This window comes from Triticum aestivum, chromosome 5D (genome assembly GCF_018294505.1).
Source record: "Triticum aestivum cultivar Chinese Spring chromosome 5D, IWGSC CS RefSeq v2.1, whole genome shotgun sequence".
NCBI classification, from domain to species: domain Eukaryota; kingdom Viridiplantae; phylum Streptophyta; class Magnoliopsida; order Poales; family Poaceae; genus Triticum; species Triticum aestivum.
This window is the reverse complement of record NC_057808.1, coordinates 328283018-328298738: the sequence shown is the minus strand read 5'-3', so window position 1 is coordinate 328298738 and position 15721 is coordinate 328283018.

Here is a 15721-nt window from a genome sequence, read left to right as displayed (position 1 = left end):
CCCCCAAGTCTTAACAAGGGAGCGTAGTAACCGCTTAAGACTTGCTTCAATATAATTTCAACCAGTGTAGCCCCCAAGGGCCGGGTCATTATGCAATAATGACCAGGGACTTTGTATGTATGATCATGTAGATTTGAGCAGCAATGTGTAGCCCCCAAGGGCCGGCTTAGTAAGATAATACTGAGCTGGGACTTTATATATACTTCATTGAAAATAATATCATATGATGTAACCCTCACAATGGGGCTCGAACCCACGTCCATAAGGTTAAGAGCTTTGTACTCTACCAACTGAGTAGTGGACCTTTCAATATAATGGATTAAGACTTGTGTACCTTGATTTTTTGATAGGAGCAATTGGTAGCCCCCAAGGGCCAGCTCATTACAATGTGATGAGTCGGGTCTTCAATAAGGTGAGCAAAAAATGACTTTGCATTAGCCCCCAAGTGCCATGGTGCATGCTGGCAGTGACATGGGACTTGCATATTTGATGTAATCTCAACTTGAATAATGTAGCCCCCAAGTGCCGGGTCGTAAGCCTGCAGCGACTCGGGACTATTCTTTTCATTGTAGAATAAATCATATCCATTGATAAATACTAGCCATTGCGCTGAAGCGACTTTGAAAACCTTAATCATAATACTGGTTATTGATAACCATAATAAAAATCCAGCCATGTTGGCTATTAAAGATTTGAATAATATAACCTGGTTTGGAAACTGGTTCCTGCAATATAAACTAGTATATCTATGCATGCATGCTATGATGATGCAATATATGATGATGTATGTGCATGATAATAGAATACTTCAATGAAACTAGCATGATAGCCACTGGAGTATCCTCGCTTTCTATAAGCCGGCTCTCACATGACTCAATCGATGTTTGAACCTGGATAAGTTCAGATATGACTTATTGAGAGTACACGAGGTTGGAGTAGCATCAAGCAAACATGCAGGTTTAACCAAGTTTCAATGAAGGCGGCTTAGCAGCCTGGGTTCATCCTCGCTATCTGTAAATCGTGCCCTCACATGACAGTCCAGCGTTTTAACCTTAACGAGTTCAGATATGACTGCTAAGAGTTCGGTGGGTCAATCAGGATTACCTGATGAAGAAGCAGCTGACCTATAGGCAGGATGACCCAAAAGGGTTATGTCCTCTTTGGTGAATACATCTATGTTTGAACAAGATAACCCAGTCAAGAGGGTAGTAAGATATGTTCTCTTTGGTGAATACACCTATGTTTGAACAGGAAGCCCCCAAGTGACCATTGGAAGTGTGGCATTGAGCCGATCAAGAGGGATATTCACAGCTATGCTCAATGAGCAAGAAGCCCCCAAGTGACCATCTGATAAGCCAATAAGGCAGGATACCCATGTTTGAACCGCGCATCAAAGCAACAAGTTCTCTTTGGCAACCTTTTTTTTCTGAGAACTCAAACTTTGCGAGAGATAGTATTCTTCTTGAGCCGGAATTTTAAACCGGATTTGAGAGCTTCAGAGCTTTGTGGGAGACAGATTTCCCTTGAACAGGATTTTGAACTGGAATCCTTCTTTTTAAGCCGGGAATTTTCTGAGGCCTTTTAACCTTTCATCAATAGGGCAATAGCCTCTGAGGCCGGGTTATTTTTCCCTCCAATGACCCGGAGTTCTTGAATTGGCCGAGTCATGTCATTGTAGCCCCCGAGTCTTAAGACTACTCGAGGAGTTGGCTTGAGGCTCTCCATGCTTGACCATGATATGACCAGTGGATTGCTGGAATATGTTGAATCTCGGCGGGTTATAATTGACCCTGTCCAGTGACCCGTCCGGTGTAGGCAAGGGCCATAGCTTGATGGCCTCTTTTGTAATGATAAATTGTTCTGCATAAGAAATTGCACAAACGAGAGTAATTGTTCTCGAAGAAAATAAAAATGTATCAATAAAAATTGATTGGACAGCTTTCACCTGATTTGTCTGGACGAAAAATGAGTCATATATAGCGTTCATAGATCACCTCCAGTAACTTCAGCTATGATTTAGCCACTCTTGCGTGGCTGCGGTGGAGGTGGCGGCTTAAAGCATGACCATAATAGAACCGGAGTTAAGCAACAACCGCCAGTTGCTTTGGTTTTGAATCCCTCAAAAAGGTTGTAAGCATCTGTTATGTTGTTTTTAAATCTGTCCACTGATAGTCAACATTCTCAAGCATGCTCCTCCTGGCATCCTCAAACGTGCCAGGCGAAATACGGCGAGGCAACACCGGCTCAGGCCATCACGGGTCAGTGTAGTCCAACAATTTGTGGCAGAAGCACGCAACGACACCGGTGACTCAGAAGTGGAAACAAGCAATGGTACAAATGGCTCAGAAACAGCGACTCAAGGTCACGGCAGCGGCTCCAGGCGTTATTGCTGTGGCAGTGAAGAGGCGCCGGCGAACCGTCGTGTTGAGGTGAACCGGCAGCGGCGGATCGGAGTAAAATCTGGCTACTCAGGTGCAAGGCGGGTCTCGGTGATTTACACGGCGACTCATAGATGAAGGCAGGCCGTCCTGGCATGAGTGGCTCTCAAGACGAGGCGAGGCATGGCGAGGGCACGAGACTGCAGTAGCGAAGGCCACCGGGTGGCCGCAGCGGCTCAACAATAGCAGAGGCGGCGGGTCTCGGTGCCAGTGAGATGGAAGCAACTGCTCACAGCAGCAGCCTGCGCTCGACGATGATCCTCAACCAGTCAATCAAGTACAGAACCAGTAGCAATGCTCCGAGAGGAACATGCGAGTTCTGATTTCTGAAGGTTCTTCCACTGTACGTAGCATACAATTGAAGCAGACAATTGCCCCGCAGCCGGCTCAAGGCACAGCGGCGGCTCGGCAGCTTAGAGGTGCAGTAGGAGCAGCTCAGGTGTGGCCAACTTGACAAGCAGGGCGAACCGGCGGTTCAGCAGTGGTGGCTTAACGGAGGAGTACTGCAAAGGACGGGACCCGGCGGCTCAAGGCCGCAACCACGCACGACAAAGGCGGTGAGCAGGGCCGGCGGGTCGCGGTGTGGAGGATGGTGATGCAGGCAGGTTGAGAGCGAGGCTCACGGCCAGCGGGCGGTTTAACGGCGGTCGCAGGGCGGCTCTCTGACAGCGCGTCGACAGCGGCTCACGGCCGGGGTGCGTCAATGGTGGAAACCGAGGCGACTCGTGACAACGATGACTCAAGCAGGCGCGAGGGTGCTCCGGCGGTTCAACAACGTCGCGAGGTGGAAAATGGGGCGACTCGTGGCAGCGGCAAAGTCAACTCGCAAGCCAGCGGTTCACAACAGAAACAGGTCAAGGTGAGGTGAGGGCGGTGACTCGCGGCGACCGCAACGCACGACAGAAGAGGAACAAGGGCGCGGGTGCGGGCGGTAAGCCGGCACACGTGGACAACGGTTGCGGCTCGTCCGGAGCGGCTCGGCGCAGTCACGCAGCTCGGCGGCCGGCGCCTCAACGCGGCAGCGTGGAGGCGATTTGAAGGCAGGGCCGCTCGGCGAGAGGAAACGAGACCGAGGCGGCTTGCTGGGTACAGCGGCTGACAGCTCAATGCGGCGACGATGGAGGCAACTTGATACTGCAGCTTAAGGAGAAGGAGGCGCCCGAGGCGGGGTCCGGGCGGCGGTTCACAGGCTGCCCTCGGCCGGGGCGGCTCGCCGCAACAAGGCGGAGGTGAGCTCGGCGGTGACTCGGGATCAGGCGGCTTAGCGCGAGGGGGCACCGGCCAGGCGAGGCGCCGGCTCGAAGAGCCACACCGGCGAAGGCAGGCGGAGAGGTGGAGCCAGCCGCTCGAGGCACGACGACGCAGGAGCCAGCCCAGAGCAATGACCATTTTTCCTTTTCGTACGCCATGCATCAAACAACAACAATGGCGACTCACAACCTGTGATGGCAGAAAAGTCCGGGGCAATTCAATAGCAGCGGAGAAGCGTCGGCGATTTAGCGCAGGGTCGCAGGCGTGAGATGAGGCCCGAGGCAGCGCCAGATGGAGGCGACCGACCATAGTGAAAATAGTGCGGAGCAAGTCACCGCGATGGAGCAGAGATGTAGATCGGCAGGCCGGCTCACCGACAGAGGCGACGCGAGGCCGCGCTGATTTGCGGCAGAGTCGGAGTAGCAGGTAGCGGCTCACGGCGGCTCGGAGTCACGGTAGAGGGCCAGCCCAAGGCCTGAAGCGGGCGGATTGGCGAAGCGCGACGGTGACTTGATAGAGGCCGTGCGGCTCACGACGATGTAGACTAGGCGGTCGATGAGGCGCTGACGGGTCAAAAAAGTGGCGGGTTAAAGCGAGGGTACGACCGGTCCATCCTCAAAGTAGCGGGTCAAACGTGACGTGGCGGGTTAAGCGCGAGGCGGCTCAGATGCAGGGCGGAGGTGACGAAGATGACAACGATTTGAGGCGACGCGCGAAGACGGTCGTGGCAGAATGGCGCTGGCGATTTGGCGGTTTGAAGCCATGGCAGATGGTTGGTTGTTGACCTAGTGGCGGATTAAACATGCGACAAGGGAGGCCAGCGACAAGCTGAGGTGCGATGGCCGCAGTGGCAGAGGCCGGAGCCGGCCAGAGCAGTGACGGCGACTTCGGCGACTTGGCGATGCAGGGGCGGGTCTTTCGAGGGCGGACGCGGCCGGGCGGCTCAGAGGCAAGTGGCTCGGCGATGAAGAAATCGATGCAGCGAGGCGGAGGCCAGTGGTGTCTTCACCATAGCAGAGTTGGAGCACGGCAAGGGCGGCCTTGACCCAGTCGGCGGGTGAGGCCGCAGACGCAGCTGATGCGGTGAATCCGGGTCGGGGCCGTTCCGGGTCTTGAACTCCCTTTAACCCAATTTTCCTTCGTTTTAGACTAGATTGATCTTGCAACGGTCAATCCAATCCGCCTTTCTGACTCAAACCAGCTGATGACTTCTAGCTTCCTTCGGTACACACATGCAGGTATAATCCATGGCGACTTGACGGCCAACCCAGATTGGATAAAAAATTGTAGAGATCATCCATGGCGGCTTGACAATAATTTTTTCTTGATTTCAATTAACGAGGTTTAGATTTGATGCAAATCCTTCCGTACCGGCTCTTCTTCCTCCAGAATTTACAAACCTCTCGATCCCTGTGAAAGATCCCTCCAAGAACTCAACACCACCGTGAGTAGCCCCACGGCGGGCACCAACTGTCGTGGAATTGTCACGGCAGATGTCCTAGTGTGAGGACTTAGTCGTGAGGCCAACGCATCTATGTGGTAGCTTGAGAGGGGTTGATCGGGATGAGAGACGCGAGGCAGATCAACACACAAGACAAGGATTTAGACAACTTCGGGCCCCGGGAAACATCATCCGGTAATAGCCCTACATGCTGTTTGTGGCTAGGTCTCATTATGCTCATGAGGGAGTCGACGCATAAGCCGGCTCCCCTTTAGTTGTGTCTAGTCTTAACGATTATTCAACCCGTCCCCCTTGGGGTGCCCTGCCCCTCCTTATATAAGTTGAAGGGGCGGGTTACATGTAGATTCCAACTCTTATTTAAGACTTAAACTATCCTGACTTCTCTTCACGGGCTTCTCTCCGTGGGCTTCTCACCATAGGCTTCTTAACGTCTTGGGCTTCTTAACTGCCGGCTTATGATCTGGCTTATGATCTGCCGGCTTACAATCTGCCGGCTTAAAATCTAGCTTATAACTATCCGCCGGCTTACAAACTACCGGGTCACCAATGAAACACCAAGTCCTAGCCAGGTCATATCTCCGGCCAGGTCATACCGCGGGGTATATCCCCGACAGGTATCCCAAGGGCTCGGCTTTTGATCTCATTGGATATTCAGACTCTGACTATGCTGGTGATCGTGTGGACCGCAAGTCAGCATCTGGCACGTGTCCTTCCTCGGACGATCCTTGGTCTGTTGGTCCTCGAAGAAGCAAAATTGCGTATCACTGTCTACTGCTGAAGCTGAGTACATTGCTGCTGGTTCGTGTTGTGCTTAATTGCTATGGATGAAGCAAATCCTCAAGGACTACGGCATCAACATGAAGAATGTGCCTCTCTACTGTGACAATTTGAGTGCCATCAAGACTGCTCATAACCCAGTTCAGCACTCGAAGACAAAGCACATTCAGATTCGTCATCATTTTCTTCGTGATCATGTGTTGAAGTACGACATCTCTATCGAGCACGTGAAGACTGAAGAACAGCTAGCCGATATCTTCACAAAGCCCTTGGATGAGAAGAGATTTAGCAAGTTGCGGTGTGAGCTAAATATCTTAGAATCTTTGAATGTCCTTTGAAAAGGACACACATCTTAACACTTATGCTAAATTGATGACTTAGATGTGCAACACACGAAGTAACATTTTTCTTCAATCAATGAAGACTAACCCTCTAAGTGTGAAGAAATTAAGGAAGAATTTGATTCTCAGAGCCCTACGACAATTGTACGCGACGTCTGAAATCATCATTCATATACAGTGGGTCACGCTACCAACAAAAGTTGAAAATCTTCAATTTGAGTTTTTCTTCATTTTGAAATTCCTCAGTTGTTCAATTTCTTCAACTTTGCATTATCTTCACTGTTTCCGTCGTTGTTCTTCATTGACTATATATATGAGTTTATGTCCTCTACAACATTCACTTATTGCTATTTCTTCAAGTTGCCTTTTTCTGCTAAGTGAATGTGATCGGACTCTTCCCCCTCTATGCTAAACTCAACCCAGTCTGTTCACAAATTGTTCATGTGCATTCTATTTGAAACCCGTTCAAAATGTTCACTGTGTCCTTGTCAGCTGAAGAATTTGCGAATGAAGCATTAAAATTTTCTTATCTGAATTTTCGGCTTTTGCCGCTCAAACCGTTCCACATTCCACGATATGATTATCCTATTCACCAACGATCTCACACAATCTCCACCTCACTGTACGTGGGTGACACATGTCACAAGAATGAGAAGGGTCAGGGGCACGTTCGTCCATTTTCCTCGGGAGAGCGGTTTTTCACCTCGGCTATATATACCCCTCACCCTCCTCAGACTGTTTTTACTCCGCTCGACCTCACTCCCTCGCTCGAGCTCTCAAAACCCAGCGCCGCCGCTACTTCATCATCGCTGGTGAGGAAGAGCTTCACTGCCTCGACCTCGTCGCCGTCGTACTCGCGCTGGCTGCGGATTTCTTCTCTCCGCCGTCGCCGTAGCTGTCTTCCTCTGCCAAGTTAGGGCGTGGAAGATCTGAACTGACGAGCTTCAAATCTACTATTCTCAGTTTGTCGTGTTCTTCGTCAAGGGTAATTCAAAGTTACTTTTACTGCCCTTGTTGATTCTGATGATTTCTACAAAATCTTCAAAAGGTGTTTATTCTTCAATTCCCACACTCTAAACACCTCACACAAACATCTGTTCTTGATATGTTTCTCTAAGCAACATTTTTCTTTAAGATTCCTCAATTGTGTGGATTTTCAATCTATACAACTCTGGAACCTAAGTCAAAGAACGCTTAGTGAAATTCCTCAAGACACCTCTGGTCAAATTCCTCAAACTTGTTCTATTTGCAAAATCTTCTGAGAACGCATATGACGTCTCCAAATTCTTCGCACCTATACTCTGTTCACAAGTACACATGTCCGCTGCTGAATCACTAGGTTCTCATCAACTTAACTCATTTGCAGCATTCCTCGAATACAAGTGGCATACCTCTTCAGAGAACTCAATAGTTCAAAATCCTTAGCTGAAGAAAATGGCCGACGGCAAGAAACCTCAGAAGGGAGGGAAGAAATTGGAAGTCAACACAACATTTGAAATCCCTGAGGATATTTATGAAGAATATTGCACTCCTGATGAGGCCAAACATGGCAAGGAGAACAAGAATCAGCGCAAGGTGCACATACAAAGGATAGAGAGGAGATGGGCACGGGAATGGAGGGAGTACAGGTATGTCACTCCAAAGTACATGAAGAAATTCGCTCTTCACCCTCCTTGCCCAAGACCTCCATTGGCACCTGGTCAAATTGCTGATCCCACCAGCCTCAAGCGCGGTGAGGACTATCTGATGAATGGGCAAAACGGCAAGCGAAACTGGCCAAAATGGCCAAGGAAGCTGGGAGGAAATTCAACGAAGACTCTGCTGCTGCTGCTGCTGCTGAGGCTTCTGCTAGCAAGCCCAGGAAGTCTATGCAAAAGAAGTCAGCTCGCAAGCCCAGTTCTTCACCAATACCCTCACGGCCAAGCTCAATAATGCCCTCACGGCCAATTCCTCAAGCTGCTCCAGCTCCTCCAAAGTCCTCAGCTCCTCCTCCAAAGTCCTCAGCACCTGTGCATCTCGCCTTGTGTCAAAGGACCACAGGCATCTCAATTGCCTCAGGAGTCTCTCCAAGTTCTTCAGCTCCTCCGCATTCCTCAACAGGACCCACTTTGTTGAAGACCAAGGCCAATGCTGGACAAGGCACTAGACCAAGTCCTCACAAGAAGCAAGTTGCCTTTCAAGTACCGTCCAGTGAAGACGAAGCTGATGATGAGGAACTCACCGAAATCATCAGAGACAAACAACAAAGGGCCGCTAGAGCCAAAGGCAGTAATATGCCATTGATGCTGGATCCCAAGTTGATCCTCGACTTCATCGACATATGGCATAAGGACCCCAACACACCTTTGCCTGAGATGAACCTCACTCCCAGTCAAAGTCATATGTTGACTGCCTTCATAGGTGAAGAAAAATGGAAATATGAACAGGGGAGGAAGGTGAAGAAAGCTCAGTACAAGAAAGATCGCTTTCTGAAGCAAAATGTGTTGAAGCTATCACCTGATGAACTTGTAGCTCTGCAATCAGAGATCAAGAATCTTAGTGATGAATTTGATCGCTACTATGCTGACTGACTTGGAGCCAAAGTCAGATTCGTCAAGCTGACCAAGGGATTCACCTCAAACGTTGCAGCCCCAACACAACATGAATCTCCTCAGGCTGAGGCATATGCTCAGCCGACTGAAGAACATGCCAACACCGTTGATGAAAATCAGGCTGCTGATGAAAATGAGAGTACCAGGGCTGATGAAGCTATTCCAGCCGCTGATGACATTGCCAGGGCAACCACTAGTGTTGCGCCTGAGGGGCAAGCCAGGCCAGCTGAGGCATCAACCGCTGAGCCTGAAGAAACTGAACAAACCAGGGCAACTACATCAGTTGTGCCTGAAGAAAATGAACCAATTTCCTCTTCTCCTCCTGCACCAACGCCAAGTCCCATACTTCCTTCTGCATCAGAAGCGAAGAAAACCAAGGCTGCGGAGCGAGCAACAGTGAAGAAAAGGAAAGCATCTGCTTCATCAAAGTCTTTAGCACCAAAGAAGATGAAGACATTGACAAGATCTTTTGAGAATCCCATTGATGTTGTTCCTCTCTCAAGCATGCCATCAAAGGAAATCATTCCTTTTGGTGAAGATTATGAGATCCCAAGCGGATCTGATGAAGATGTTCCTTCTGCTGCTTCTTCAGAGCAGTTGGACGAAGAAATTGAAGTGGATAATATCCCTTCAACCCCAGTGGTCTCATCGCCCATGCCTCAGTTCACGGCTGAAGAGGCAGGCGTTGAAGAATTGGATGATGAAGAGGAAGATGTGGACATTGGGAGCACCACTCCAGTATTGAATGATGACTATTGGGAAAGTCATCACCCCAACTCTCCAATGCTCACCCCACTGCAACAGATTCCTCAGTCCCTGGTAGAAACTGAAGAAGTTCAAATGGGCTCTAGTGAACCTCAAGCCACACCTCATTCCATCCCTGAAGAAATTCCAGCCACTAGTGTTGATGCTAATGATGCTGAAGAGATGAAGACCCATGCTGCTACTGAAGCAGAAACTGAAATTCCTCAGCCTGTGGTTCCTGAGATTGTGATTCCTGAGGCTGTGAAGACACTGACTAACACTTCTCTGCCCAAGCCGAAGAATCCCTTCTCCAAGAAGCAAAAATTCAAGGCTGATGACTTCTTTCATGAGCATGTATTCTTCACAGATTACAACCCTTATGATTCTGCTCGTCTTCGAAGGAAGCGTTTCTGGACAACTAGCCAGACAAACTTCTACTCTTCACTGCTTTTTGATAAGGACAAGATCTTTGACCATGAACATATTACTCATGTGGATATGGAATCATTGCCTTGCTTCACCCCAGTCCTCAATGTTCTTCATGACGCTGGGATGCTAAACTTCTGCACTGACATATGTGATTGGAATGAAGAGCTAATTCTTTAGTTCTACGCGACGCTGCACATCACAGGAAATGCTGACGATGTGAATTCTTGGGTGTTGGACTGGATGACAGAAAACACACATTTCAAAGCACCGGCCTCTGAATTGCTTCATGCTCTGCCGGTCAGTCCTCCCCTTGAAGGTGCACGTCTCATATATCATGAACCTGAGCTCTCTGATCACTACATGCAAGTTTTGATGAAGCCTTTGAAGCCCGGTCAAGCCCCAAGGACCAAATTCCTCGTGAAGGAATTGCTATATGTGTCAAGGACTGTCTATCGCATTTTGACCAAGACTCTGAGTCCAATCAAAGGCCACGACTCTAATGAAGAAGAGGTCGTTGGTATCATGAAGAATCTGCTTTTCAACATCATCCATGGAGTTCCTGTCAACTACCATGATTTCTTCATGAGGACTCTGGCCAATGTTGCATTGTCACCTTTTGAGTTGAAGCCTTATGCTCCCTGGATTATGAGATTCCTCAGATCAAGGTCTTCAATCAATTACAAGGCTGACACACTCAACCATGGCAGGTACTTTCCCCCTATTGAAGTCCTCAAGCGGACATGTTGCTCAGCTGATGAGAAGGGCAAGGCGACTGCTGTTGGGGATATTACTACTGGGCGTAAACCGGCCAGGAGAGGCCGGGTTAACCCCATAATGGTTCACTGTATCTGAAGCCCATGAAGACAAAGACGGTGACGCTTTATGAAGGCCCAGGGCCCAAAGCCGGTTTAATGACTGTAGACATAAACCTGCATTGATATGTAAACTTGTGTTGTAAGATAGAAAGAACAGAGACCGAGCCGGACACGTTTATGAGCCGGCCTCGGGATTATGTAAACCAATGGGCGTCAACCCATGTATATAAGGGGACGACCCGGCGGCGGTTTAGAACAACAAACAACAACTCGAGACTCAGGCAAAGCGTATTCGCTCCCTGGTCATCGAAACCCTAGCAATTCCACAACAACTGGATTAGGCTTTACCTTCACCGCAAGGGGCCGAACCAGTATAAACTCTCTGCGTCCCTTGTCCGCTTTAACCCCTTTAAGCTAACCCGTAGCGATGGATCCACGACTAAGTCCTTTCCTTAGGACATCTGCCATGACAAAACCACGACAGTTGGCGCCCACCGTGGGGCTATCACACGATGGTTTCGAGTTCTTAGAGGGCAGCTTCAAAGGACTCAAGGGCTATGCTGTGGGCCGGATCACTAAGAGTCGTCGTGGCAAGCTCTACATCGACGATGCAGGCTGGGGCCCCGAGGCCGGCTCAATCGAGTACGGGTACCAGGTCCCCTTCGGCGGCATACACGTTTTCATTGGCAAGATCGGCGAACCGGGCCCTGAGCCGGACATCTGCACCGACCTCGTCGAAACGGCTCAGCGTGCGAGATCTGCCCGAGTTAAGCCTGTCATGAAGTGTGCCTTCGTGGGAGTCATCCACGGAGGGGAATCTGAGGATAGATCGGAATCTAGTGGTGAAACCGTCGTTTATTCCGCCGACGAGTCATCGACCGGAGAGACCGAGTCGTTATATCAGTTGCAAGATGGCCGGATTGGGGCCTGTTCCGATGGCGACAGTATTCCGGACCCCTTTGATCCGCCAAACCGGGTTGCGATCTTCATGGCCGGTACACAGCCAGCGCTCCACTCTTCGACCGCAGCGGCGGTGATTTCCGGATCAGCAGCAGCGACAGCGGCCGGGGCAGGAGGCCCTGTGCGACCGCCGGCTCAGGTTTTATCTGATTTGTTTGACGCTTTGGCAACACTGATGGCGGAGGTTAATCCGGCGAATCCGTATGAGCATACTGCGGAGATTGCAAAGGTGAAGGATCAGATAACGCAGGCCAAGGCCGATTTGGCAGCAGAGGATGCCAGGATGACGGCAGAACGGGCCACGTTAGATGCACAGGCCTATCGGCTTATCACTACAGGAATCAGCTACTTTGCCGTCTGCCACGACAGACGGCAAAGGCAAGGATGGCGGACGGCAAAGGCCTTTGCCGTCTGCCGCGGACGGCAAAAGGCTCCGGCAAAGTAGGCATCGATAAAGAGCTTCTTTGCCATCTGCTTTTTGAAGCGGACGGCAAAGGGGCCTTTGCCATCAGCGGCGGACGGCAAAGAAAGCCGACAACAATAAATTCGCTGTTAGTCCGTTAGGTGGCTAACGGCAGTCTTTGCCGTCCGTGGCTGACGGCAAAGAGCATCAAGCCTTTGCCGTCTGCCACTGTAGGCAAACTGACCAAATGGGTCAGCTGCCAGGAAGCACAGGTGGTTGCCACATGGCTTCTTTGCCGTCTGCCGCGGACGGCAAAGAGCCCGTTGCCGTCGGTGGCAGACGGCAAAGAGCCTACATTGCCTCTTTTTTTCTGTTTTTTCTTATACCCAACCATTTTCACAGCAAATAGATGATACATATATATTTTTCACATGGCAAGTTCACAGCAAACATATGAGATATCCAACACATATAATTTCATCATACATGCATAGTTCCATCAACCATACATAGCAAGTTCCACATACATGCATCCAACCATACATATTACAATAGTGTCATCCTACCATACATGCATAGTTCATCGATACAAAAGAAACATAGTTCATCCAAACAAGCACTCCATCTATGCTAGCTTCCGTGAAGCGAATGAATTATGTAAAATGGGAAATAAGAAACTTAGAAGAAGAAGAGTAGAAGAAGAAGATTAGAAGAAGAAAATGAAGAAGAAGAATATATGACATTTATGAGCTAGCTTAGGTGAAATTGATCGTTTGTGAGCTAACTTAGGTGAAATGGATCGTTTATGAGCTAACCTAGGTGAAATGGATCGCTTATGAGCTAACTTAGGTAAAATGCATCATTTTAGAGCTAACCTAGGTAAGATGGATCATTTATGAGCTAAGTAAGGTAAAATGGGTCATTTTAGAGCTAACTTGGGTAAAATGGATCATTTATGAGCTAAGTAAGGTAAAATGGGTCATTTTAGAGCTAACTTGGGTAAATGGATCGTTTATGAGCTAACTAAGGTAAAATGGATCATTTTAGAACTAACTTAGGTAAAATGGATCGTTTATGAGCTAACTAAGCTAATTATGCCATTTTTGACATAAGTAAGCTAAGTACATGTCACTATTGAGCAAACCTAGTTAACTAAGCATATTAGAGCTAACTTTGGTCATTTTGGAGGAAACAAAGCTAAGTATAGATCATTTTAGAGCTAACTTAGGTAAAATGGATGGTTTTGGAGGTCAGTAAGCTTATTAAGTCATTTTGGAGGAAATAAAGCTAAGTCTAGGTCATTGTGGTAAGCATTTTGGAGGAAATAAGGCTAAGTCTAGGTCTTTATGCATTTGTTAAGCAAAACACTAGAGAAACTTACCATGATCATGGAGGTGTAGGAGCGGGCAGGCTCGTGCCGGTAGCTGGAGAAGGATCGTGTGATGCTTGTCTGGAGTTACGCTGCACCAAAGATCATTTCCAATGTCTCGTTAGCATGATGTCACTCAAATGTTAAGACTAGCAAGTAATGTCCATTCAAATTAAACTCACCGTGGTCCCAGGAGCAATCACTGGCATCGGCAGAGCGGTCTGACTGGTCTTCTCGCACACTGTAGCGACCAAACCTCAAATGGCCTGTGCTGCTGTGCACCAGTGTCATCCCTGGATCAGTAATGCTGACACGCACAGTACAAATGGAGGATTTATAACAGAGTAGCAATCACACACTTATTACATCGAATATCTCCAAAGAGATTAAGTATGATAAACATGGCTTAAGGCCATCTAAAACGATAACAGCGGAAGACTTGGAAGATAAGTGAGTCCATCAACTCCAGTGGCATCACTGAGTATAAGACCACGACCTAAGGCACCTTACTCGTCGTCTGAAAAGTCTACAACATGAAACGTTGCAGCCCGAAAACGGGTCAGCACATGGAATATGCTAGCAATGTAACACATAGAGAATAATGAACAATAATAATGCTATACTACATGCATATATGGCTGGTGGAAAGCTCTATGGTTACAGTTTTGTGAAAAGCCATTTTTTCCCTACTTCAAAGGAATAATTTTTTAACTATCATGGTGGTTGTGAAACATTGAGATGGTTGACAGCGTCTCAATCCCAATTAAGAATCATCATTAACCCAACAAAATTAATTAAGAGTAACATGGTGATGAGATTCAAATGATAATCTAGGTACTAGATACTCAAGTTGTCCATAACCGGGGACACGGCTAACCATGATTAGTTTGTACACTCTGCAGAGGTTTGCGCACTTTTCCTCACAAGACTCGATCGCCTCCGCTTGATTCTCGCACTGCATGATGTTTGAGAAACGGATGACCGAGACACAGTCTTTCAGGAACAATCACTCTTTACTCCGGGTGGACCGGTACACCTACTTTCCCCTACATCTGCTAGCCCACCTCTTCAAGAGATCATGTAACCTACTCAACTATGCTAGAGCCCATAATAGCTTGTGGCTGCACACGGAAGTTTCTAGCATGAATAATCTTATGATCCCTTTGAGCCTGGGTGGCGGTCCTTATACAAACAGACAACACTGGATTCTCCAGGTGCCTCAATCCACCCATGAGTTTTAGTTGCCACCTTAGGTAAACCATTATTAACAATCTCACATCTGTCATGAATATCTCTCAAACCCAATCCACGTCTACGAGCATAGCATGGCAATATAATAGCAACGTAGAAGTAACTCCCAAGGGTTTGATAAATAAAACAGGTAATAGGTACTACCTCAACTACTTCCCAGTTCCCACAATTTAATTAGATCCTAATCATGCAATTGTTTGAGGAAAAGATCTAATGCAATAAAACTGGGTATGGAAGGTATGATCAAAGTGTTACTTGCCTTGCTGATGATCCGTGAAACCTAGCGATTCGAAGTAACAAGCGGCACACTCCGGGTACTCTATCGCAAACAAACAAGAAGACAATCAGTACTCATCTAATGCACAGGTAAAAATCGAATGAAAGATCCAACCAGAAAGTTCAACTTAAGAACTCCGGTTTGCAAAAAGAATCAACTGAAACGAAGCAACGAAAGTCAAACTGCGAAAGAAACAAGCTTCGTTTACTAATCTGGATCTAGGTCAAATTTTACAGTAGCAAAAACTTGTTTGAGTAGGTTAAACGAAAAGAGAATTTCGAGACGAAACTCTAGGCGCTTGAATCGCCTGATTCCGATAAACGAGCGAAAAGTTAAACAAAAACGAAGATTCGATCAGAAATCGAGATCTGAGATAATCGCGGAAAAATCCGTCGAAAAAAAACGGATGAACGGTTAAAGAACGGACGTTCGTTAACAGAGAAAATCCGACGAACGCGTTCGTTAAAATGAACAAGTCGGTGAACGTTCACAAAATAACAAAACCGAAAAAAACCGATCTAGGGTTTTTTTCTTTAAAACGAACGGTTTTTTTAAACAAAACCGGCAACGAATGGCGGCGAGGTATACCTCGTCGGGGCGGGCTCCGGCGGGG